The following is a 24,025-nucleotide window of genomic DNA, read 5'->3' as shown; positions in this document are numbered from 1 at the left end:
CTTTCTTTCTTTCTTTCTTTCTTTCTTTCTTTCTTTCTTTCTTTCTTTCTTTCTTTCTTTCTTTCTTTCTTTTCTTTCTTTCTTTTCTTTCTTTCTTTCTTTCTTTCTCTTTTCTTTCTTTTTTAAAATTTATTTGACAGAGAGAGACACAGCAAGAGAGGGAACACAAGCAGAGGGAGTGGGAGAGGGAGACGCAGGCTTCCCGCCAAACAGGGAGCCCGATGTGGGGCTCGATCCCAGGACCCTGGGATCATGACCTAAGCCGAAGGCAGACGCTTAAAGACTGAGCCACCCAGGCACCCAAAGGCTTTGTTTTCAATGCATGTCTCCCCAATGTGTAAAAGCGAAAGTCTGATTTTATAAAGTAAAGGTGTACTAGTAAATTGCTCTGCAACTCTCCTTTGAGATCCCATTCCCATTTTTATTTTTTTGGTCAGCTTTGGAGCTGACTTCGTACTCCAATGTCCCATCTCTCCTGTCAGCCTTCTGCTACTCTATCCTTAGTCACAACCACCTCCTCTGCATGCCCCTCTCTCGTCAGACTTCTGGGTTGTTTTGAGTTGTATGGGATCATTCACCCTCTACTTCGTGTGATCCTTGAATCATGTCTTTCATGCGTGGGTGGAAAGATAGAGAATGACAGGTTAAGCCAGCCTGCATGGATAACAGGATCTAGCCTGACTTTTCCAATTCCTGGAGTGGAACGGGCCCCCGGCACAGCAGACAGAGATGTGAAATGCTCCTAATTAAATGAGCAGTTGTTAGGGCTTTCAGTAGAATGATGCTGGCTGACCCAAGAAGCACTTGCCATCCAAGATGGGAGCCAAAGGATTCTCTGGACAAAGAGTGCCTCCTCTTCTTTCGGCATCTGGACCATCACTGGTCTAAGCCACCCTGGAAATGTGAGCAGCTCATGACAGCAGTGGGAGAAAGCCAGGGTCTGATGGAGCTCCCAGTTTATGCCATGAGGCAGGTGAGCTGGAAGAGGGGTGAGTGGACCCTTTCCAAGCCACAGAGTGCCTCCTCTTCATAACCTCCAGAAGTCACAGAGATTATTTTCATTCCTGAGTAAATAAAAATTGTTCTGGAAAAGTATGCTTAGGAATGGAAAGGACTAAATGTAAAATCCTCCAACAGGGCTACGCATGTTTCTTTATAACCAGGCAACTGCTGGTGAATTGCATAATATTTAGCTCTTTGTTGGTGCTGCCTTTCAGGCTTTAGCCTGCCTGACCCAACAGCTGCTTAACTTGGCTCCAGGCATTTATGACTTTATTTTGAACAAATCTCCCAACATTTTCATTTGACTTTTCCCAACTCAACTATGCAATTCAAAATTTGTTTTAAATTTTACGGTTCTTTTTTTCCCCTTCTCTCTCACTCTTTCTCTCTCTCTCTCTCTCCCTTTTTCTCCTTCCCCTTCTTACAGCTGGTGCTTTGGAATTTGAGTTGGTTTTCTTTCCAGCAGCAGATTTTGTGATGCAAAAGAAAGGGAGTTTGCAGAAGGGAAGGGGGCAAAACAGGGGAGAAGGGGAAGGTCATTTTACTAACTCTTTGGATCCCTTCAGAACAAGCTAAAACCTAATACTGTATAAACAGTGAAGTGCACAGTAGAGTCAAAGTATTCAATAAACATTTACTGTGAATGGAGGCATTAGAATAGGCTTAGGCCCCGCCTGAATTCCCATGAAATTTGTAAATATTTCTTTCATTTGTTCTCCATTTACAATTAGTTGCGGTCAAGCTGATCAAAGCCAAAAGAGGCCTGTTGCATGTGAACCCGCATCCCTCACGATGACATCCACGAAGCAGAATGAAATATGGAATATCAGGTTTCCACGGATGTATGAACTTGTAAAAAATCTGAAAGAATAGGAGGTTTTTCACACTGAGTAATGTGAAACATTTGGTGCGGATTGTAGGCCTCTGCAGAGGGAAAGAGAGAGCCCAAATCCATCAGGCTATAAAACAGAAGCAGGCCCAAGCAGACACAAGGGCCTCCCCCCACCCACCCCCATGTCCAGTGATTTAGCTGTCATAGGCTCTCTGCCCTCGAGAGGTCCTGCAAAGGAGCCCCTTGGGCAAGGAGACAGGAGGCACCCACAGGTCCACTGGATGCCAGTTCTCCCATGGTCCACATTCAGCTCCATCCCACCCCCACTCCTTCTGTTGCTGGATTAAAGAACTGTTGTTCCCCTACCTGAGCCAAATACACAAACACCTTTTAATTGCAGCATTCACAAAGCATTTTCAATCAGACAAGTGTTAAAGGACTTGGATAAGCACTTAGGCAGGCTCTTCCCATTTTTACACACAGTCTAAATAGATAAATAACCCCAAGTGAATCCAGAAGTATACACTATCACAAAGTCTCAAAAAGCCACATATAACTGCTCCCCCCCCCAGCTCACTCATACTTTGTCTTCTTTTGCAGACTTTCTCCTTCCACAAAGGCTATCTATCACACAGTCTGTGGGGCTCTTCTTTTCTTTTTGACAATTCAGAGCATTTTAGTTCCTTTCTGTGTTTTTTCCTGCTGTTAAGCAATAATGGGATCTGAGGTAGGGACATGGGCAGCTTTAGCAGTTTATACTCTTTGGCCTCCTCAAATGCCTAAGGCCATAAGGCAACATCTTCCTCCTTTATTAGAAAACTGAGCAACCAGTACTGCTAACTTAATAAAAGACCTCAGGGTAATTCACAAATATGCAGAAGGAAATAAGCAAGGGTTATTGCCAAAGATTTCCAAGGAGCAAAGGCCAGCAGACTTAAAGCCTAATGCAGCTCTCTTTGGAAAACACAAACAGTCCTCCCTCACCCCCTTACAGGGGCTGTAATTCCCCATCTCTCCTCTCCATATTTTTGAGGGGGACACAGTGTTTTAGGGAGCATATGATGTTCAAGGTAAAGTCTGGCACCAAAACACCAGGGAGGAGAGCAAGGCTGCAAACCACCGTGTTTCACTACATTGAGGAAAGGATTAAGGTGAGGATTAAGACTGGGGTAGGTAAACAATTAGGAGAACCGAGTCTTCATGAAAGCTCAGCCTCCCCCCTCCCCGCTCTCTCCGCCCTCCTCCTACTCAAAACAAATGAAGACCCAGTAGCCCATACAAACAATGGATGATGTTGGTGGGTGAGGAATAAAGTGTCACCTTTGAACTGAAAGCTCTATGCAACACTGAGCTCTTCTTTCAGAGGAAGTTTTCCAAAGCTCTGGGTTGGAACTGACCTGGGCTTCTGCTGCTGAACACAAAGCTCTGCCGCTGGACTCAGGAGAATTGATGGACACCCCCTGATGTAGGAGAGTGAGACCCTAATGTTCATGCAATCAAAATAGAGAGTCATCATCTGACCTTGCATGGAGGCCTCTGGCTTAGGAAAACTGAATCATCCCAAACTTTTCAGAATTTGTTGGGCAGGGCAGAAGGAGAATAACCTTTAAATAGTGTCACAAACAGTCTCCAAAGAACTTGTGAAAACAAGGAGCTGCACCCAAATGCTATTTTGGCAATTTGGTCACAAACTATTTGAAATGTGATGGGTTGGGTTTGTTTTCAAATGATCATGAGTTGATAGTTTTTAAGAAGAGAGCACTCAAAGGAAATTTACAACTGGAGGTTTGGCTAAAACCAAAATCTACTCAATATGTTTAGCACACTCATCGTTTGCCAGGATGTGGGTGACTACAGACACTCTGGGCGATACCATCCAGCCTGGCACAGGGTAGAGAAGTTGCTTCAGTATTTTTCCTAAATGAACATCCACCATCCATTTCAAGACCACCACCACCACAGAACCCACTTCTATACATCACAGACTGCACCCATTCCTTCCTCCTTGGAGGTAACCACGTTGGTAATTTATAGTGTTTACCGCTTACGTAGGTATCCTAAAACAGTATATAGTTTGTCTGTATTTGAACTTTACGATCATGGAATTATACCAACATATTCTTCTTTAGTGGCCTGTTTTTATTCAGTATTGTGTTTGTGAGATTATCACTGTTGATACATATAAGTGTGTTTCATACTCTCTGCTGTCCAGTAATCTATAAGTATACATCTTTCTTTAGATAAATCTATTAGGGTTTTCCAGACAAACAGAAACCAGTATATATCCTATTGGTTCTGTGATTGATAGATAGATAATATATAAATATAAAATGAGGAATTGGCTCATGCAGTTATGGTGGCTGAGAAGTTCCATGATCTGCCATCTGCAAGCCAGAGACCCAGGAAGTCTAATGGTATAATTGCACACCAAGTATGAAGGCCTAAAAACCAGAGAAACTAATCATGTAAGTCCTAGTCCAAAGACAAGAGAAGACCTATATCCCAGCTCAAATAGGCAGGCAGGAAGCAAAAAGGGTGAATTCCACCTTCCTCTCCCTTTTGTTCTAGCTCCACTTTGAATGAATTGGATGATGCTCACCCACATTGGGGAGAGTAATCTATTTGAGTTCAGTGATTCAAATGCTAATCTTATCTAGAAACACCTTCATAGAAATACCCAGAAATAACACTTAATCTAGAGACCTCCATGGTGCAGTCACAAGATTAACCATCACAATAAACTACTGGGTTATTTATATACTATTATATATTTTATTTATGTATACTATTTATATAAATATATACGTTATATATTTTTGTTCATAAAAATGCCATCATAAATATCAATGTACATGTTTCCTGGGTGACATATACAAGATTTTCTCTAAGGTACATACCTGGTCATGTAATTCACAGGTCAGAGGACATGCTCATTCATGGTTCAACGTGTCAAAGTCATGCCCAAAATAGTTATATACATTTCTACCTCTAATAAGAGTGGATGACAATTCCTATATCTCCTTATCCCAGTTAACACTTGGCATCGTCCAACAATGGAGTATGAAATGAAGCTTACTGTTATTTCAATTTGCATTTCCTTGACTAGTAATGAAACTAACCATTTATCCATTTGTCATGTGAAAATAATTCTGTAAAACTTCTATGTTTCATTTGCCCATATTTTTATTAAGTTGTTTCCCTTTCGTATTCATTAGTAGGAATTTATATATTGTGAATAACATTTTTATACAATTTGTGATATCTTTTAATGAACAGGAATTCTTAACTTTATTGTAGACTATTTTAATCAGTATTTCCTTTATTAGTTATGCTTTTCTGTGTTAAGTAATCTTTCCCTACCTTAATGTCACAATGATATTCTCCTATATTAATTTCAAAATATAGTCTTATCTTTTACATAGGGGCTTTAGTGTACATGAAATTAATCTTCGAGTATCATGTGAGGTAGGAATCAAATGTCATTTATTTTCCAAATGTATAACCAATGGTCTCAGCATCATTTATTAAAAATACATTCTTTCGGGTGCCTGGGTGGCTCAGATGGTTAAGCGTCTGCCTTCGGCTCAGGTCATGATCTCAGGGTCCTGGGATCGAGTCCCGCATCGGGCTTCCTGCTCCTTGGGAGCCTGCTTCTCCCTCTGCCTCTCTCTCTCTGTCTCTGTCTCTCATGAATAAATAAATAAAATCTTTAAAAAAATAAAAAATAAATAAAAATACATTCTTTCTTTGCATCTATTGAAATGATCTTATGATTTTTATCCTTTCTCTTATTGATGTGATGTATCACATTGATTGATTTATGAATATTGAACCACCCTTGCTTTCATCCTGGGAAAAAAAATCTCACTTGATCATGGTGAATGATTTTTCTGGATTTGGTTTGCTAATATTTTGTTGAGAATTTTTGCATCTATGCTCATCAGAGATATTGACCTACAGTTCTCTTTTTTTGTGATGTCTTTATCTGATTTTGGTATCCAGGTAATGCTGACCTCATACAATGAATTTGGAAAGCACGAGATAAAGCGCAACACCCATTCATGATAAAAACCTTCAACAAAGTAGGTTTAGAGGGAACATACCTCAACATAATAAAAACCTTATGTGAAAAACCCACAGCTAACATCATACTCAATGGGGAAAAACTGAGAGCTTTTCCTGAAGGTCAGGAACAAGACAAGGATGTCTACTCTCATCATTTTTATTCAACACAGTATCGGAAGCCCTACTCACAGCAATCAGATAACAACAAAAAAAAGACTTCTGAATTGGTAAGGAAGAAGTAAAACTACCACCATTTACAGAAGATATGATACTATACATAGAAAACCCTAAAGACCACCAAAAAGTTACTAGAACTGATACATGAATTCAGTAAGGTCACAAGTTACAAAATCAATATACAGGAATCTGTTGTTTTTCTATACGCTAGTAATGGAAGCAGCAGAAAGAGAAATTAAGAAAACAATCCCATTTATGACTGTACCAAAAATAATAAAATACCAAGCAACAAACTCAACCAAAGAAGTGAAAGACCTGTACTCTGAAAGCTATAAAACACTGATGTAAGAAACTGAAGCCAACACAAAAATATAGGAAGACATTCCGTGTCATGGGTTGGAATAACCAATATTGTTAAAATGTCTATATTATCCAAAGCCCTCTACACATTTAATGCAACCCCTATCAAAATACCAATAGCATTTTTAAAAGAACTAGAACAAACAATCCTAAAAATTGTATGGAACCACAAAAGACCCCAAATAGCCAAAGCAATCTTGAAAAAGAAAAGCCAAACAGTACGGTATCAGCACAAAAACAGATCAGTAAAACATAAAAAAAAAAAAAAAAACAGAAATAAACCCATAATAATATGGTCACTTAATCTTCAACAAAGCAGGAAAGAATATCCAATGGGAAAAAAACAGACTCTTCAACAAATGCTGTTGGGAAAACTGGAACACTCTATGTAAAAGAATGAACCTGGACCACTTTCTTACACCATACACAAAAAGAAACTCAAAATGGATTAAGGACCTAAATGTGAGACCCAAAATCATAAACATCCCAAAGAGGGGCGCCTGGATGGCTCAGATGCTTAAGCGTTTGCCTTTGGCTTAGGTCATGATCCCAGCGTCCTGGGATCAAGCCCTACATTGGGCTCCCTGCTCAGCGGGGAGCCAGCTTCTCCCTCTCCCTCTGCCTGCCACTCCCCCTGCTGGTAATCTTTCTCTGTCTGTCTGTCAAATAAATAAAATCTAAAACAAAACAAAACAAAAAAACCCAGCGTTAAAAAAAAAAAAAAAAATCCCAGAAGAGAGCACAAGGCATTAATTTCTCTGACATCAGCCATAGCACCATCTTTCTTGATAGGTCTCCTGAGGCAAGGGAAACAAAAGCAAAAGTAAACTACTGGGACTACATCAAAATAAAAAGCTCTCCCCAGTGAAGGAAACAATCAACAAAACTAAAAGACAACCTACTGAGTGGAAGAAAATATTTGTAAACAACATATCTGATAAAGGGTTAGTATCCAAAATATATAAAGAACTTATACAACCCAATACATATACACAAAACCCCACAAATAATTAAAAAACAGGCATAAACAGATATTTCCCCAAAGAAGACATACAGATGGCCGAAAGACACATGAAAAGATGTTCAACATCACTCATCATCCAGGAAATGCATATCAAAACTACAATGAGTTATCACGTCACACCAGTCAAAATGGCTAAAATAAACAACACAAGAAACAACAGATATTGGCGAGGATGTGCAGAAATATGAAGCCTCATGCATTGTTGGTGGGAATGCAAACTGGTGCAGCCACTGTGAAAACCAGTATGGAGGTTGCTCACAATTTAAAAATAGAACTACCCTATGGTCCAGGAATTGCGCTACTGGGTATTTACCCAAGAAATACAAAACATGAATTCAAAGGGATACATGCACCCCTATGTTTATTGCAGCATTACATATACAATAGTCAAATTATTGAAGCAGGCTAAGTGTCCACCGATAGATGAATGAATAAAGAAGATGTGGTGTGTGTACACACACACATTATATATATACCTATTCCTATATATGTATATATATAGGAATAGTACTCAGCCATAAAAAACATGAAATCTTGCCATCTGCAACAACATGGATGGATCCAGATGGTATAATGCTAAGTGAAATAAGCCAGTCAGAGAAAGACAAATGCCACATGATTTCACTCATATGTGGAATTTATGAAACAACAAACAACCAAAGGGAAAAAAAGAGAGAGAGACAACTATGGAACAGACTCTTAACTATAGAGAACAAACTGATAGAGGGGAGGTGAGTGAAGGGTTGAGTTAAACAGGTGAAGGGGATTAAGGAAGGCATGGATCATGAGGAGAACTGAGGAATATACAGAATTGTTGAATTACTATACTATACACTTAAAACTAATACAATATTAACTATATTGACATCAAAATAAAAAACAACAAAAAAATGAAATGTGGATCACTACATCAAAAACTAATGATGTATTGTATGATGACTAACATAACATAATAAAATAAAATTTAAAAACAATCTTTTTCTTTCACTCTCCCAAATAATTTTAACAAATATCTTTATAGGGGCACCTGGGTGGCTCAGTTGGTTAAGCAACTGCCTTCAGCTCAGGTCATGATCCTGGAGTCCCGGGATCGAGTCCCGCACCGGACTCCCTGCTCAGCAGGGAGTCTGCTTCTCCCTCTGATCCTCCCCCTCTCATGCTCTCTGTCTCCCATTCTTTCTCTCAGATAAATAAATAAAAAATCTTAAAAATATATATATATATCTTTATATTCATGGGTCCATTTTATACTCAAGTGTTCTATTTTATACTCCTTTACCAAAAACTGCTTACTGGACAGAGGAAGCAAGAAGAAAAGAGATGCACGAACAGGAGCTAATCTAAAAGAAACATCAGAAGCAAGGAAACAAAGGGAAATAATGTGCCCACATACGCTCTTCTTCATATTTTTCTTGTTCAGAAAAATTACAGCACTCCTTCAACCTGTAGCTTGCAATCTTTCATCTGTTACATAAAACTCCAGCATTACTTCTCCATAACTCCTTCTGCCATGTTCCTTCTCATCCACTTTTGTTTTTTAACGTTTTAACTCTGTCCCATGCATTTATGCTCTTTCTAAACTTGTCCCTTTCCATTTCGTTCTTCAGTATAGACGTTTTATTCAGATCTGTTAGTTTACTCATTTTCTTATCTGCTATGTCTAATCTGAAGTTAAAATACATCTGCTGAGTTCTTAATTTTAGTATTACATTTTTCCATTTTAGAATATCCACTTGATTTTTTTTTTTTACTTTCTCATTCTTTGTCAACATTCTCCATATTTTCTTTTAGCTATTTTAATGCACTAATCACAATTATTTTAAAGCTGTATCTGATAACTTACACGAATACCTCCCTGCAGGGTCTGCTTTCAATGAAATTTTTTTTTTTTAAGTGAAGTCTTGTCCTATGGTATATTTAATTTTTTTGATAGCACATAAAGACATTTTTTATGCTGCTCTGGCTGTTGTTATTCTCCTCCAGAGGGACTTGAACTGCAGTTAATTTTATAGGCAGCTAAGGTCCAGCAAGGGTTAAACTGATTTGATCTTTAGTCCTATGAGGATCTGCCTGGCTCTGGTTCACTCTTAAGCCGACTGTGTAGCTTCTTGGGGTCCTAACTGAAAGCTCGGGGTGTTTATCAGGGCAACCTCTTCTTACTAGGCCCTGAACTCTACTATTTGTCCCTCCAGCTCTGGAAGACTACGGAAAGCTCTGGTAAGCTTCTGGATCTCTTGGCCATAGCTTCTGTTTTCAGAATCCATACTTGCCTGAAGGCAATCTAAAAGCAACCTCCAAGGGGAGGAGCAAGATGGCGGAGGAGTAGGACACCTAAATTTCGTCTGGTCCCAGGAATTCAGCTAGATAGTTATCAAACCATTCAGAATACCTGCAAACTCAACAGGAGATCGAAGAAAAGAATAGCAACAATTCTCTGAACAGAAAAGCAACCACTTTCTGGAAGGTAGGACGTGCGGAGAAGTAAATCCAAGGCGATATACAGGAAGATAGATGGCGGTGGAGGGAGCCTCCATCAGCCACTACTGGCAAGTGATAGAGCCGCAGAGCACACAATCAAAACTTTTAGAAGTCAGCTCTGATGAGGGACGTCACTACAGTGGCTAAACAGAGGGGGTGGAACCCTCGCTGGGACAGTGTGGTCTCGGGACCCTCGGGGTCACAGAAAGACCAGGGGTGCCTGAGTGCAGCAGAGCTCCCAGGTATCAGAGCAGAGAAGCCGGCTGCAGAGACGGAGCCGAGGCGCCGGCTCTCAGCTCGGGTTTGCCATAAACCGTGATCCACGGCACAGTCGGACCACTGCTCCTCCAGCAGGGACCCAACAAGTGGCAGATCCGGGGAGACTCCCCTTCCTCCCCCAGGAGGAGCGGCGCAGGAGCGCACTGCAGAGATCTGCTGGGTTTGGAGACTCCACATGGGGTCGTGAGCCAGAGATAGAAACGCTCGGTCACAGGCCAGGTGAGCACAGAATGCGGCCGGAGACCGGGGAGATGGAAGTGACTGACTGCTTTTCTCTGGGGGCGCACTGAGGAGTGGGGCCCTGAGTTCTCAGCTCCTCCGGGGTGGAGATTGGGAGGCCACCATTTTCACTCTCATCCTCCAAAGCTGTACAGAAAGCTTGTAGGGAACAAAAGCTCCCAAGAGCAAACCCAACCAGATTACTTAGCCCGGACTGGCAAGGGCGGGGCAATTCCACCTCCTGAAAAGACAAACCGCGGCAACAGGCCCCTCCCCAAGAAGATCACAAAGAACAGCCAGCCAAGACCAAGCTTACCAATCAATGAGAACGGCAGAATGCCAGCACTAGGGGAATACTGCACATAGAACTCATGGCTTTTTTCCCCATGATTTTTTAGTCTTTCAAAGTTAATTTTGTTAATTTTCTTTATTTTTTCTTTTTCTATTTTTTTAGTTGAATTTTACTTCTTTCCTTATTAAACCAACATCTTATCAATTCCTTTTTTAAAATCTTTTTTAATTTTTCATTTTTACACTCATATTCTATCTCTTCATTGTATTTAACCTTATTTTTCATATATATATGTTTTGCTTTAAAATTTTGGGATACAGTTTCTTCGAACAGACCAAAATATACCCTAAATCTAGTGTATGAAATTGTCCTAGTCTCCCGCCTGATCACATTTTTTTTTAATTTTATTCTTTCTTTTCAACCAACTTATCAATTCTTTTTTTTTAATTTTTTAATTTTCATCTTTACAGTCATACTCCATCCCTTCCTCATATTTACCCTTATTTTTGTGTATATATATGAGTTTTTCTTTCTTTAAAATTTTGGGAGGCAATTTCTTCTAACAGAAAAAAACACATCCAAAATCTAGTGTGTGGCTCTGTTAGTTTCACCAGCCTGATCATATTCTTTTTTTATTTTTCCCTTTCTTTTTCCCCCCGGTTTCGGGTCTCTTCTGATTTGTTTAGTGTACATTTTTCTGGGGTCATTGTTAACCCTTTTAGCATTTATTAGCATTTTGTTCTCTCATTCATCTATTTTCTTCTGGACAAAATGACATGATGGAAAAACTCACCTGAAAAAAAAAGAGCAAGAGGAAATATCAACTGCCAGGGACCTAATCAATACAGACATTAGTAAGATGTCGGAACTAGAGTTCAGAATGATGATTATAAAGATACTACCAGAACTTGATAAAAGCATAGAACATACTAGAGAATCCCATTTTGGAGATATAAAAGAACTAAAATCTAACCAAGTCGAAATCAAAAAGGCTATTAAATGAGGTGCAATCAAAAATGGAGGCTCTAACTGCTAGGATAAATGAGGCAGAAGAGAGAATCAGTGATATAGAAGACCAAATGACGGAGAATCAAGAAGCTGAGAAAAAGAGATAAACAACTACTGGATCATGAGGGGAGAATTTGAAAGATAAGTGATACCATAAAGGGAAACAACATTGGAAAAAGTGGGATCCCAGAAGAAGAAGAAAGAGAGAGAGGGGCAGAAGGTATATTGGAACAAATTATAGCAGAGAACTTCCCTAATTTGGGGAAGGAAACAGGCATCAAAATCCAGGAGGCACAGAGAACCCCCATCAAAATCAATAAATAAGGGTCAACACCCCGATATCTAATAGTAAAACTCACAGGTCTCAGAGACAAAGAGAAAATCCTGAAAGCAGCTCAGGACAAGACGTGTGTAACCTACAACAGTAGAAACATTAGACTGGAGAACACCTATCCACAGAGACCTGGCAGGACAGAAAGGACTGGCAGGATATATTCAGAGCACTAAATTAGAAAAATATGCAGCCAAGAATACTATATCCAGCTAGGCTGTCATTGAAAATAAAAGGAGAGATAAAAAGCTTCCAGGACAAAAACTAAAAGAATTTGCAAACACCCAACCAGCCCTACAAGAAATCTTGAAAGGGGTCCTCTAAGCAAAGAAAAAGCTTAAAAGTAACATAGACCAGAAAGGAACACAGACAATATACAGTAACAGTCACCTTACAGGCAATACAATGGCACTAAATTCCTATCTCTCAATAGTTACCCTGAATGTAAATGGGCTAAATGTCCCAATCAAAAGACACAGGCTATCCGATTGGATTCAAAAACAAGACCCATCGATATGCTGTCTGCAAGAGACTCATTTTAGACCCAAAGACACCCCCAGATTGAAAGTGAGGGGGTGAAAAACCATTTACCATGCTAATGGACACCAAAAGAAAGCTGGGGTGGCAATCCTTATATCAGACAAATTAGATTTTAAACCAAAGACTATAATAAGAGATGAGGAAGGACACTACATCATACTTAAAGGGTCTATCCAACAAGAAGATCTAACAATTGTAAATATCTATGCCCCTAACATGGGAGCAGCCAATTATATAAGGCAATTAATAACAAAAGCAAAGAAACACATCGACTACAATAATAGTAGGGGACTTTATCACCCCCTCACTAAAATGGACAGATCATCTAAGCAAAAGATCAACAGGGGAAAAAAGGTTTTAAATGACACACTGGACCAAATAGACTTCACAGATATATTCAGAACATTTCATCCCAAAGTAACAGAATACACATTCTTCTCTGGTGCACATGGAACATTATCTGGAACAGATCACATCCTGGGTCACAAATCAGGTCTCAACTGGTACCAAAAGATTGGGATCATTCCCTGCATATTTTTGGACCACAATGCTTTGAAACTAGAACTCAATCACAAGAGGAAAGTCGGAAAGAACTCAAATACATGGAGGCTAAAGAGCATCCTACGAAAGAATGAATGGGTCAACCAGGAAATTAAAGAAGAATTTTAAAAATTCCAGGAAACAGACAAAAACGAAAATACAACTGTTCAAAATCTTTGGAATGCAGCAAAGGCTGTCCTAAGAGGAAAGTATATAGCATTACAACCCCTTCTCAAGAAACAAGAAAGGTCTCAAATACACAACCTAACCCTCCACCTAAAGGAGCTGGAGAAAGAACAGCAAATAAAGCCTAAACCCAGCAGAAGAGAAATAATAAAGATCAGAGCAGAAATCAATGAAATAGAAACCAAAAGAACAGTAGAACAGATCAATGAAACTAGGAGCTGGTTCTTTGAAAGAATAACTAAGATTAATAAACCCCTGGCCAGGGGCGCCTGGGTGGCTCAGTTGGTTAAGCGACTGCCTTCAGCTCAGGTCATGATCCTAGGATCCTGGGATCGAGTCCCGCATTTGGCTCCCTGCTCTGCGGGGAGCCTGCTTCTCCCTCTCCCACTCCCCCTGCTTGTGTTCCCTCTCTCGCTGTGTCTCTCTCTGTCAAATAAATAAATAAAATCTTTTTAAAAAATAAAAAATTAAAAATTAAAAAAATAAATAAACCCCTGGCCAGACTTATCAGAAAGAAAAGAGAAAGGACCCAAATAAATAAAATCATGAATGAAAGAGATCACAACCAACAACAAAGAAATACCAACAATTATAAGAACATATTATGAGCAACTATATGCCAGCAAATTAGATAATCTGGAAAAAATGGATGTATTCCTAGAGACGTATAAACTACCAAGACTGAACCAGGAAGAAACAGGAAACCTGAATAGACCCATAACCACTAAGGAAATTGAAGCAGTCATCAAAAATCTCCCAAAAAACAAGATCCCAGGGCCAGATGGCTTCCCAGGGGAATTCTACCAAACATTTCAAGAAGAATTAATACCTATTCTTCGGAAGCTGTGTCAAAGAATAGAAATGGAAGGAAAACTTCCAAACTCATTTTACATGGCCAGCAATACCTGGCCCAAAACCAAACAAAGACTCCATCAAAAAGGAGAATTACAGACCAATATCCCTGATGAACATGGATGCAAAAATTCTCACCAAAATACTAGCCAATAGGATCCAACAGTACATTAAAAGGATTACTCACCACAACCAAGTGGGATTTATTCCTGGGCTGCATGTTGGTTCAACATCTGCAAATCAATCAATGTGATACAATATATTAATCAAAGAAAGAACAAGAACCATATGATCCTCTCAATAGATGGAGAAAGAGCATTTGACAAAGTATACCATCCTTTCTTGATTAAAACTCTCCACAGTGTAGGGATAGAGGGTACATACCTCAATATTACAAAAGCCATCTATGAAAAACCCACAGCAAATATCATACTCAATGGGGAAAAATTGAGAGCTTTTCCCCTAAGGTCCAGGACACAGCAGGGATGTGTACTATCACCACTGCTGTTCAACATAGTACTAGAAGTCCTAGCCACAGCAATCAGACAACAAAAAGAAATAAAAGACAGCCGAATCCGCAAAGAAGACAAACTCTCACTCTTTGCAGGTGATATGATACCTTATGTGGAAAACCCAAAAGACTCCACCTCAAAACTGCTAGAACTCATACAGGAATTCAGTAAAGTGGCAGGATATAAAAATCAATGCACAGAAATCAGTTGCATTTCTATACACCAACAACAAGACAGAAGAAAGAGAAATTAAGGAGTCGATCCCATTTACAATTGCACCCAAAACTGTAAGATACATAGGAATAAATCTAACCAAAGAGGCAAAGGATTTGTACTCAGAAAACTATAGAATACACACGAAAATAATCAATGAAGACACAAAGAAATGGAAAAACATTCCATGCTCATGGATCAGAAGAACAAATATGGTGAAAATGTCTATGCTACCTAGAGCAATCTACACATTTAATACAACCCCTATCAAAATATCATCAACTTTTTTCAAATAAATGGAACAAATAATCCTAAAATTTGTATGGAACCAGAAAAGACCCCGAACAGCCAGAGGAATGTTGGAAAAGAAAGGCAAAGCTGGCGGCATCACAGTTCCGGACTTCCAGCTCTATTACAAAGCTGTCATCATCAAGACAGTATGGTCCTGGCACAAAAACACACACATAGATCAATGGAACAGAACAGAGAGCCCAGAAATGGACCCTCAACTCTATGGTCAACTCATCTTTGACAAAGCAGGAAAGAATGTCCAATGGAAAAAAGTCTCTTCAACAAATGGTGTTGGGAAATTGGGCAGCCACATGCAGAAGAATCAAACTGGACCATTTCCTTATATCACACACAAAAGTACTCCAAATGGATGAAAGACCTCAATGTGAGACAGGAGTCCATCAAAATCCTAAAGGAGAACACAGGCAGCAACACCTTCGACCTCAGCCGCAGCAACTTCTTCCTAGAAACATCGCCAAAGGCAAGGGAAGCAAGGGCAAAAATGAACTATTGGGACTTCATCAAGATAAAAAGCTTTTGCACAGCAAAGGAAACAGTCAACAAAACCAAAAGGCAACTGACAGAATGGGAGAAGATATTTGCAAATGACATATCAGATAAAGGGCTAGTATCCAAAATCTATAAAGAACTTATCAAACTCAACACCCAAAGAACAAATGATCCAATCAAGAAATGGGCAGAAGACACGAACAGACATTTCTGCAAAGACATCCAAATGGCCAAAAGACACATGAAAAAGTGCTCAGCAACACTCGGCCAGGGAATTCCAAATCAAAACCTCAATGAGATACCACCTCACACCAGTCAGAATGGCTAAAATTAAGTCAGAAAACGACAGATGTTGGCGGGGATGCGGAGAAAGGGGAACCCTCCTACACTGTTGGTGGGAATGCAAGCTGGTGCAGCCACTCTGGAAAACAGTATGGAGGTTCCTCAAAAAGTTGAAAATAGAGCTGCCCTATGACCTAGCAATTTCACTACTGGATATTTACCCCAAAGATACAAATGTACTGATCCAAAGGGGCACACGCACCCCAATGTTTATAGCAGCAATGTCCAGAATAGCCAAACTATGGAAAGAGCCTAGATGTCCATCAACAGATGAATGGATAAGGAAGATGTGGTATATATATATACAATGGAATATTATGCAGCTATCAAAAAAACACGAAATCTTGCCATTTGCAATGACATGGATGGAACTAGAGGGTATTATGCTAAGTTAAATGAGTCAATCAGAGAAAGACAAGTATCATATGATCTCACTGATATGAGGAATTTGAGAAACAAGACAGAGGATCATAGGGGAAGGGAGGGAAAAATGAAACAAGACAAAATCAGAAAGGTAGACAAACTATAAGAGACTCAATCTCAGGAAACAAACTGAGGGTTGCTGGAGTGGAGGGGGGTGGGAGGGATGGGGTGGCTGGGTGAAGGACATAGGGGAGGGTATGTGCTATGGTGAGCGCTGTGAATTGTGTAAGACTGATGTATCACAGACCTGTACCCCTGAAACAAATAATACATATGTTAATAGAAAAATAAAATAAAAATAAAAATAAAAGCAACCTCCAAATGCTGTGCTCACTTTTCTTGCAGCTTCCCTCGTAATCTAGATTTGGGACCTGAGAATTCTCACTGCCTACATAGCTCTCTGCACCTTACAACACTTTTTTTTTTTTTTTTTTTTTTTTTTTTTTGGTATTTTGTGTAGCTTTTCTCTCAAGGTTGGTCTGAAGTATCCTTGTACACTGTCACTGGAAGTGAAACTCTTGTACTTTCTTTTTTGATCCTATTACAAAGCCTATCTTTTATTTTTCTTTATTTTTTATTTAAATTCAATTAGCCAACATATAGTACATCATTAGTTTCAGATGTAGTGTTCAATAATTCATCAGGTGTGTATAACACCCAGTGTTCCTCACATCATGTGCCCTCTTTAATGCCCATCACCCAATTACCCCATCCCCTCACCCACCTCCCCTCCAGCAACCCTCAGTTGTTGTTTTTTAAAGATTTTATTTATTTATTTGACAGAGAGACAAATGGACAGAGAGAGAGCACAAGCAGGGAGAGCAGCAGAGGGAAAGGGAGAAGCAGGTTCCCCACTGAGCAGGGAGTCCACTGCGGGACTTGATCCCAGGACTCTGGGATCATGACCTGAGCTGAAGGCAGATGCTCAACTAACTGAGCCATTCAGGTGCCCCCTCAGTTTGTTTTCTATAGTTAAGAGTCTCTCATGATTTTTCTCCCTCTCTAGTGACTTCCCATTCAGTTTTCCCTCCCTCCCTATGATTATCATATGGTTTTACTCATATGTGGAACATAAGAAAGAGCAGAGGGTCACAGTGTATTTTCTTTAAAATGATGTTATTTTGTATCTTTCCATTTTGACTGAATTTTACTTTTCCTTAAATATGACACATTCAAATGATATGTCCATTGACCCTGGAGGGAGGCGGGGGTGGTGGTGCGGGGAGGGTCTTCACTCTTCCTCAGTGAGCTAGGATCCTGAACCAGGTGTCAGGAGAATCTCATCTGTGTTATTGTTCAATTGGTGCCCTTGCTGGGCTTCAGCTTCCTTATCTGTAAAACGAGAGATACAAATGCTAAATATTTTCCAAAAGTCCTTTTAGCTCCAAACTTTCAATGGCTACAAATAGCCGAATATTGCTTAATCCATCAAACAAGAGTTATGAATAGTTATTTAAATTACTTTATTAAGACACACAGTCTAGTAGAATCTAGTAGAATTTAAACACCAGAGGAGTATAGCTCCTATAGGACTTGAGTGAAATTCTTTTACAACTATATATATCATAGGAAGTTACCTTTTATGTGAACAGAGCTGGGCACTGGCCTTCCCATATAAACATACTTTATTTTTGCCTTTGTACATTTTGGTGCAACTTTTTTTTGGGGGGGGGAGGTTTAAATGTTCTAAGGTTTATTGTGTCTGGAAAAAAGTAACAGGGAGGAGGGTGGGGGATGGGGTAACCGGGTGATGGGTATTAAGGAGGGCATGTGTGGTGATGAGCACTGGGTGTTATACTCAACTAATGAATCATTGAACACTACATCAAAAACTAACGATGTACTATATGTTGGCTAATTGAATAAAGTAAGACAACTTGGAAAATAAAAAAATAATGTAGGAAGAAATTAATAAATAAATAAATAAATAAATAAATAAATAAATAAATAAATAAATAAAATCTAACATACATTCATACTGTTACTGTTTTCCAGACACAATAAACCTTAGAACATTTAACCCCCCCAAAAAAATGTTATCTTATTAAGACTAATTTTCAGTTATAGTTGTTATACAGAAATGGGACCAGTTTTACCAAACTGATATTTATATCCAGCAATGTAACCAAATTCTGAGTAATTCCAATAATTTACTTATAGATTCACTAGAGTTTTCTAATAAATCTTAATTACTCATATCATCTGTAATTACAGCTTTGTTTCTTCCTCTCTAGCGTTTATATATGTTTAATCTCTCCTTGTTGCCTCACATGTTGGTTGGAAACTTCAAACCAATGTTGAATCAAAGTGGTGATAGAGGGCACTGTTGTCTTATTTGCAATCCTAAAGATAATGTTTACACATGTTTTCCAACAAGTCTGATCCTTGCTGAAAGTAATTCGTAAATGCCCTTTATCAGAATAAATACATTTTCCATTAGACCTCATAGGCTAAGACTGAATGTGCAGAAATCAAAGTTAGCTCAGGTAGGTGTTCAGCAAACTCAAGGAACACCAACTCCGTCAGCGTGTGACTATTTACAGAATTCCAGGACCATGTCTCACTCCCTATATAGAGGAAGCAAGTTACAGAAGTGTCTTATTTACCCCTTCTGGGGGGCCTTGCATTCCAGATATATTATTAAGTTCCATTTTTGGCTCCTGGGCCCCAAAGCAACATTAGCATATATAGATTCCTTTCCTCATACCTCTTCTTCACACTCTTCCCACATTTTATCAGAAAGTTCTAAAGTCATCTCTATTCTACTCTCCTGCTGATGAAAGACATCAGCTAATCACCAACTTTCATACAAAAGCACTTTTTTTTATAACTGAAAAATGTTAAGCTCTCCCATTTGTCTTCTTTCCAACATACCAGATAAAATCAACCTTTTTTACTTTACCCCATGCCTGGTATTTATTCGTGTCCTCTGAAAGTCCCCAAAGTTCATCATAACTGCACTTCAGCACCAGCATCCTAAGTGGGGCAAATCTAGAGAGACTCCTAACCACACCAAGTACCAGGGAAAGGTGGCACCAGGACTTCTTGCTCCCCGAATTTCACATGCTCTGATTCTTCTTTGCTTTTGAATTATGGCCCTCCTTTGCTGAATCACTGTTCACAGGCAGTTCACTTTGACGTCTGGGTACTTTTCTGATGTGTTAGGATAGAGGTTCTCTGTGACTAGCAGGACTGTGACATGCATCCACACTTTCTCCCCTCTTGTCACAGTCGCTTAACATTTTAGTCCTGATGGGTTTCAGGAAGTTATCAGTCTTGTCCAATTGCCCATCACAGGCAGATGGAACCATATGTCCTATACTTACTCTTCTCAACCACTAACGAACATGATTAGTAGAACTGCCTCAGAGCCAACTATTTCAGAGCTCCTATCAATAAAGCAACATTCCCACATTCATATGGAACACCCACTATCTAGCTGCACACTATGGAACTTTTTGAAAATGCCAATACCTCAGCCCTACTCCAAAAGAATCTGATTCAATTGGCCTCGGGTGGGACTGCCCAAGTGATTTGAATGTGCAACCAGAATTAGGTGCGCTGATCAATATCCCTGATACACTGTGCTGTATCTTGTATGTTTTGAAAGCACAATAGCTCTCAAACTTCACTGTGCACACAAACCACGTGGGGATCTTCCATTCAGTAGGTCTGGGAGGGGACCTGAGATTCTGCATTGCCAACAAGATCCCAGTTGAAACTGACGCCATGACCCACATTCTGAATAGCAAGAGAACAGAGACTCTTACTCAAATTGAACACCAAGTTCACTGTTGAACAGCCTATTCTAAACTACATGAAACATGAACATGCTAGATAAAATATCTTTTAAGCCTAAATCTGACACCTTATTTAAAATATTTTCTGAAATACACTCAGCCTTTGCCCAGGTCCTATGGTTCTTACCAGAGTTCATACTCTGTCTCTGTGTTTTCTGACCCATATTATACATGACATCATTTTCTGGGTTTGAGAAATAAGTGAGCATATGAAGCTGGGTTTCCTTTTGTGTGTGTGTGTGTGTGTGTGTTCTTTTTTTTTTTTATTCTTATGTTAATCCCCATACATTTCATCATTAGTTTTAGATGAAGTGTTCCATGATTCATTGTTTGTGCATAACACCCAGTGCTCCATGCAGAATGTGCCCTCCTCAATACCCACCACCAGGCTAACCCATCCTCCCACTCCCCCACCCCTCTAGAATCCTCAGTTTGTTTTTCAGAGTCTATCGTCTCTCATGGTTCATCTACCCCTCCGATTTCCCCCGAGAAGCTGGGTTTCCTAACAAGTATCTTAGCATCTGCCAGTGGCCATCCATGTCTGAGTCTCCTGAGAGATAGACTTTGGCCAAAAAGCCTCCTTCTCTGAGGTTTTCTGGGTGTCCTGAAGGGAAGAAGATTCAGTACCAGTGACCATACACACTCAAACACACACCTACCCCACACCTGAGTATCAGCGTTTCACACGCAGACCATGGTGTCGTCAGGCCCTTGCCCTCCCTAGGATATGGAGGTTTTAGGAACATGTAAAGTAGCCGCTCTCCCCTTCACAAGAAGGCTGGGGCCCCAGGTAGAAAGGGATATTATCCAAGACCTTGTGCTAAGCCCTGCCTGTTTTTAATTCCATCATAAACACTCCTCACATATGTCTTATTTCCTCCACCTGTGTTTAGAGCCGTTCCGCTCACCAATGTCACGTATCATCGGGCTTCAGGGATGTGTCATTGGACTCCTGCAGCCAGTATACTCCAAAGTATCCTGGCATTTCTTTCGATAGGGTTATGAGGTCCTCACTGGGGGAACCCAAGAGGCTTTGAGGAAGACAAAAATCCCAGCTCAGTCACTTAGCAACTGTGTGATCGTGACAAATTATTCCACTGTCCAGAACTTTATTTTCTTCATCTGAAAATGGTGCTAACAGGGTTATTGTAAAGATTCTATGAGATGCACAGGAGAACTCTGCAGTGCCTGGTACCTAGCAACAGTTTGATCAAGGCTCATGACCCCCATCACAAGTCCAGGTGAGTCCTCTCTGGGATATTTCAAGCTCTTTTTTGATGCCTTACAGTTTCTGCTACATGCCTAAGAGGAGGTGTATAACCTCTGTTACCAGCCTCTATCTCATATTTATTAACTTATAAACCATATTGTACATACTCCCACTGGATTTCCCCACCCCTATTCCATCATCTTCTCCCACCTGCCCCCGGCCCCACCAACAACAACAAATATAAGAAAGAGAAATTTTCATCAGAAAATAAAACGACTCTATATTTTGATTTATGCTAACCCAAGTCAGGCATTAAATGTGGGCATAAACACTCCAGCAGACATCACTCTGCTTCATGGTTTCATTTTTCTTTCTAAGCCTGAGGAGTTGGCTGCTCTAAGAAATTGAGGACAGAATAGGAACGAGGACCTTCCTGAGGGGCAGAAAGGAGAGATTGGGCTTTCCTTCCTCTGCAGGAAAAATGATGAGCATGCAGTGAAAAGGCAGATTGGAGACACCATGCATCCAGTCACTTCGGGAGCACTCTGGATGAGTCTGCAGGGGGTAGTGAAACCCATGGCCAAGGCTTGGCCTGCTTTGGTTTGACACAGTTGGCTCATCAAGCACATCAGTTACCAGGGTAAAAACTCCAAACCCCTCCATCCCAACCCCTGAAAAAAATCCAAATGCACAGAATCTATACTAGATAATATTAAAGCCTCCAAGATCATCAGTAGCGCCCAGCATTTATTAACTAGCTCACCATCACGTTTGTTGTCATCAGGTTCATACAGAATGGGAGAGGGAAGGGGTGGGAGCTATTTCTCAAGTTCTTTTATGGCAAATAAAATTCAATTCTTTTTGTAAACATGAGCTTTAACGAGATCCATAAAAACACACTATGTAACAGAAAGCAAGCCCATGGTTGGGACCTGCCCTACTTTCCTTTAGGTATACTTGGCCACACAAACTTTAAAAGCTGGAAGCTGTTGTGGAGCACCTGGGTGGCTTAGGTGGTTAAGTGTCAGTGGTTAATCAGTGGACTCTTGGTTTTGACTCAGGTCATGATCTCAGGGCTGTGAGATCGAGCCCCACATTGGGCTCCCCGCTCAGCAGGGAGTCTGCTTGAGACTCTCTTCCTCTGCCACTCCCCTGCTCGCTTGCTCTCTCCCTCCCTCTCTCTCTCTCTCAAATAAATAAATAAGTCTTAAAAAAAAAGTTGGAAACTTCTGTCAGAAGTCAAATGTTGGTCAAAGTAAATGGCAACTGTGCTAAAAAATAGTACTGAAAACTATGAATGTACATTTATACGCTGCTCCTGCATATTATTCTAAACCAAAATTCGGGATTCCTAATTTCAAGAACATATTTTGATTTGTGAGAAGACAAAAGATTTTTAAATAAAATCATATTTAGTTATCTTTTTAATGGATTGACCGCTCCCCACCCCCAAAAAAACTTACATGAAATTGTCATTGGCCTAATCCTAGAAAGTGACACCCTAAATATGCTATCTCAGGTACATGTTACTCCCATGTGGCTTCAGAGAGCAGTTACTCAGCAAGTACACTGCCACACTTAGGGTGAACAAGGAACCCAAGTTTTTCTCGCACCTCACAATCACCATCAGGCTGAGCAACTCTACAGGAGGTGGGAAGAAGCCATAATCATGAATTCAGCTGCCTATGCCCTCAAGTCTGTTTAGCTGAGACATAAGATACATACACACCTGAAAAAGAATGACAAAACGGTATAGATTCTATTTGGTCTTGACTGTCAACCCCATACTCCTAATTTCAAGAACATTCTTGGGGACACAGAAGGTACTCAATAATCCCACAATTGCCAAATGAATGAACGAATAAATTACTTATTAATGATGCTTGACAAATACAATTAAAGTGTTTTTATTCCAACCACAATAATTCCCATTTTTTCCTACAGTTATGAGAGATTTGTAGCACTCTGGGCCTAAAAAAAACCGAGAATCTAGGTATTCATGCCTAAAGCATAGGGAGAATGGGAGAAGGACCTGGGATTTCAGGGTAAGAACAGATAATGACACAGGAAGCTGAGGCAAACTGGAGACCTTATAGAAGAGAGTGAGCGTACTGGGTATTTACCCCAAAGATACAAAAGTAGGGATCCGAAGGGCTACGTGCACCCCGATGTTTATAGCAGCAATGTCCACAATAGCCAAACTGTGGAAAGAGCCAAGATGTCCATCGACAGATGAATGGATAAAGAAGATGTGGTATATATATACAATGGAATATTATGCAGCCATCAAAAGGAATGAGATCTTGCCATTTGCAACGACGTGGATGGAACTGGAGGGTATTATGTTGAGTGAAATAAGTCAAACAGAGAAAGACATGTATCATATGATCTCACTGATATGAGGAATTCTTGATCACAGGAAACAAACTGAGTGTTGTTGGAGTGGGGGGTGGGGTGGGAGGGATGGGGTGACTGGGTGATGGACACTGGGAAGGGTGTGTGCTCTGGTAAGCGCTGTGAATTGTGCAAGACTGTTGAA

Source organism: Mirounga leonina, unplaced genomic scaffold (assembly GCF_011800145.1).
Source record: "Mirounga leonina isolate KUSES-001 unplaced genomic scaffold, KU_Mleo_1.0 Mir_224, whole genome shotgun sequence".
Lineage (NCBI taxonomy): Eukaryota > Metazoa > Chordata > Mammalia > Carnivora > Phocidae > Mirounga > Mirounga leonina.
Note: the sequence above shows the minus strand (reverse complement) of the source record.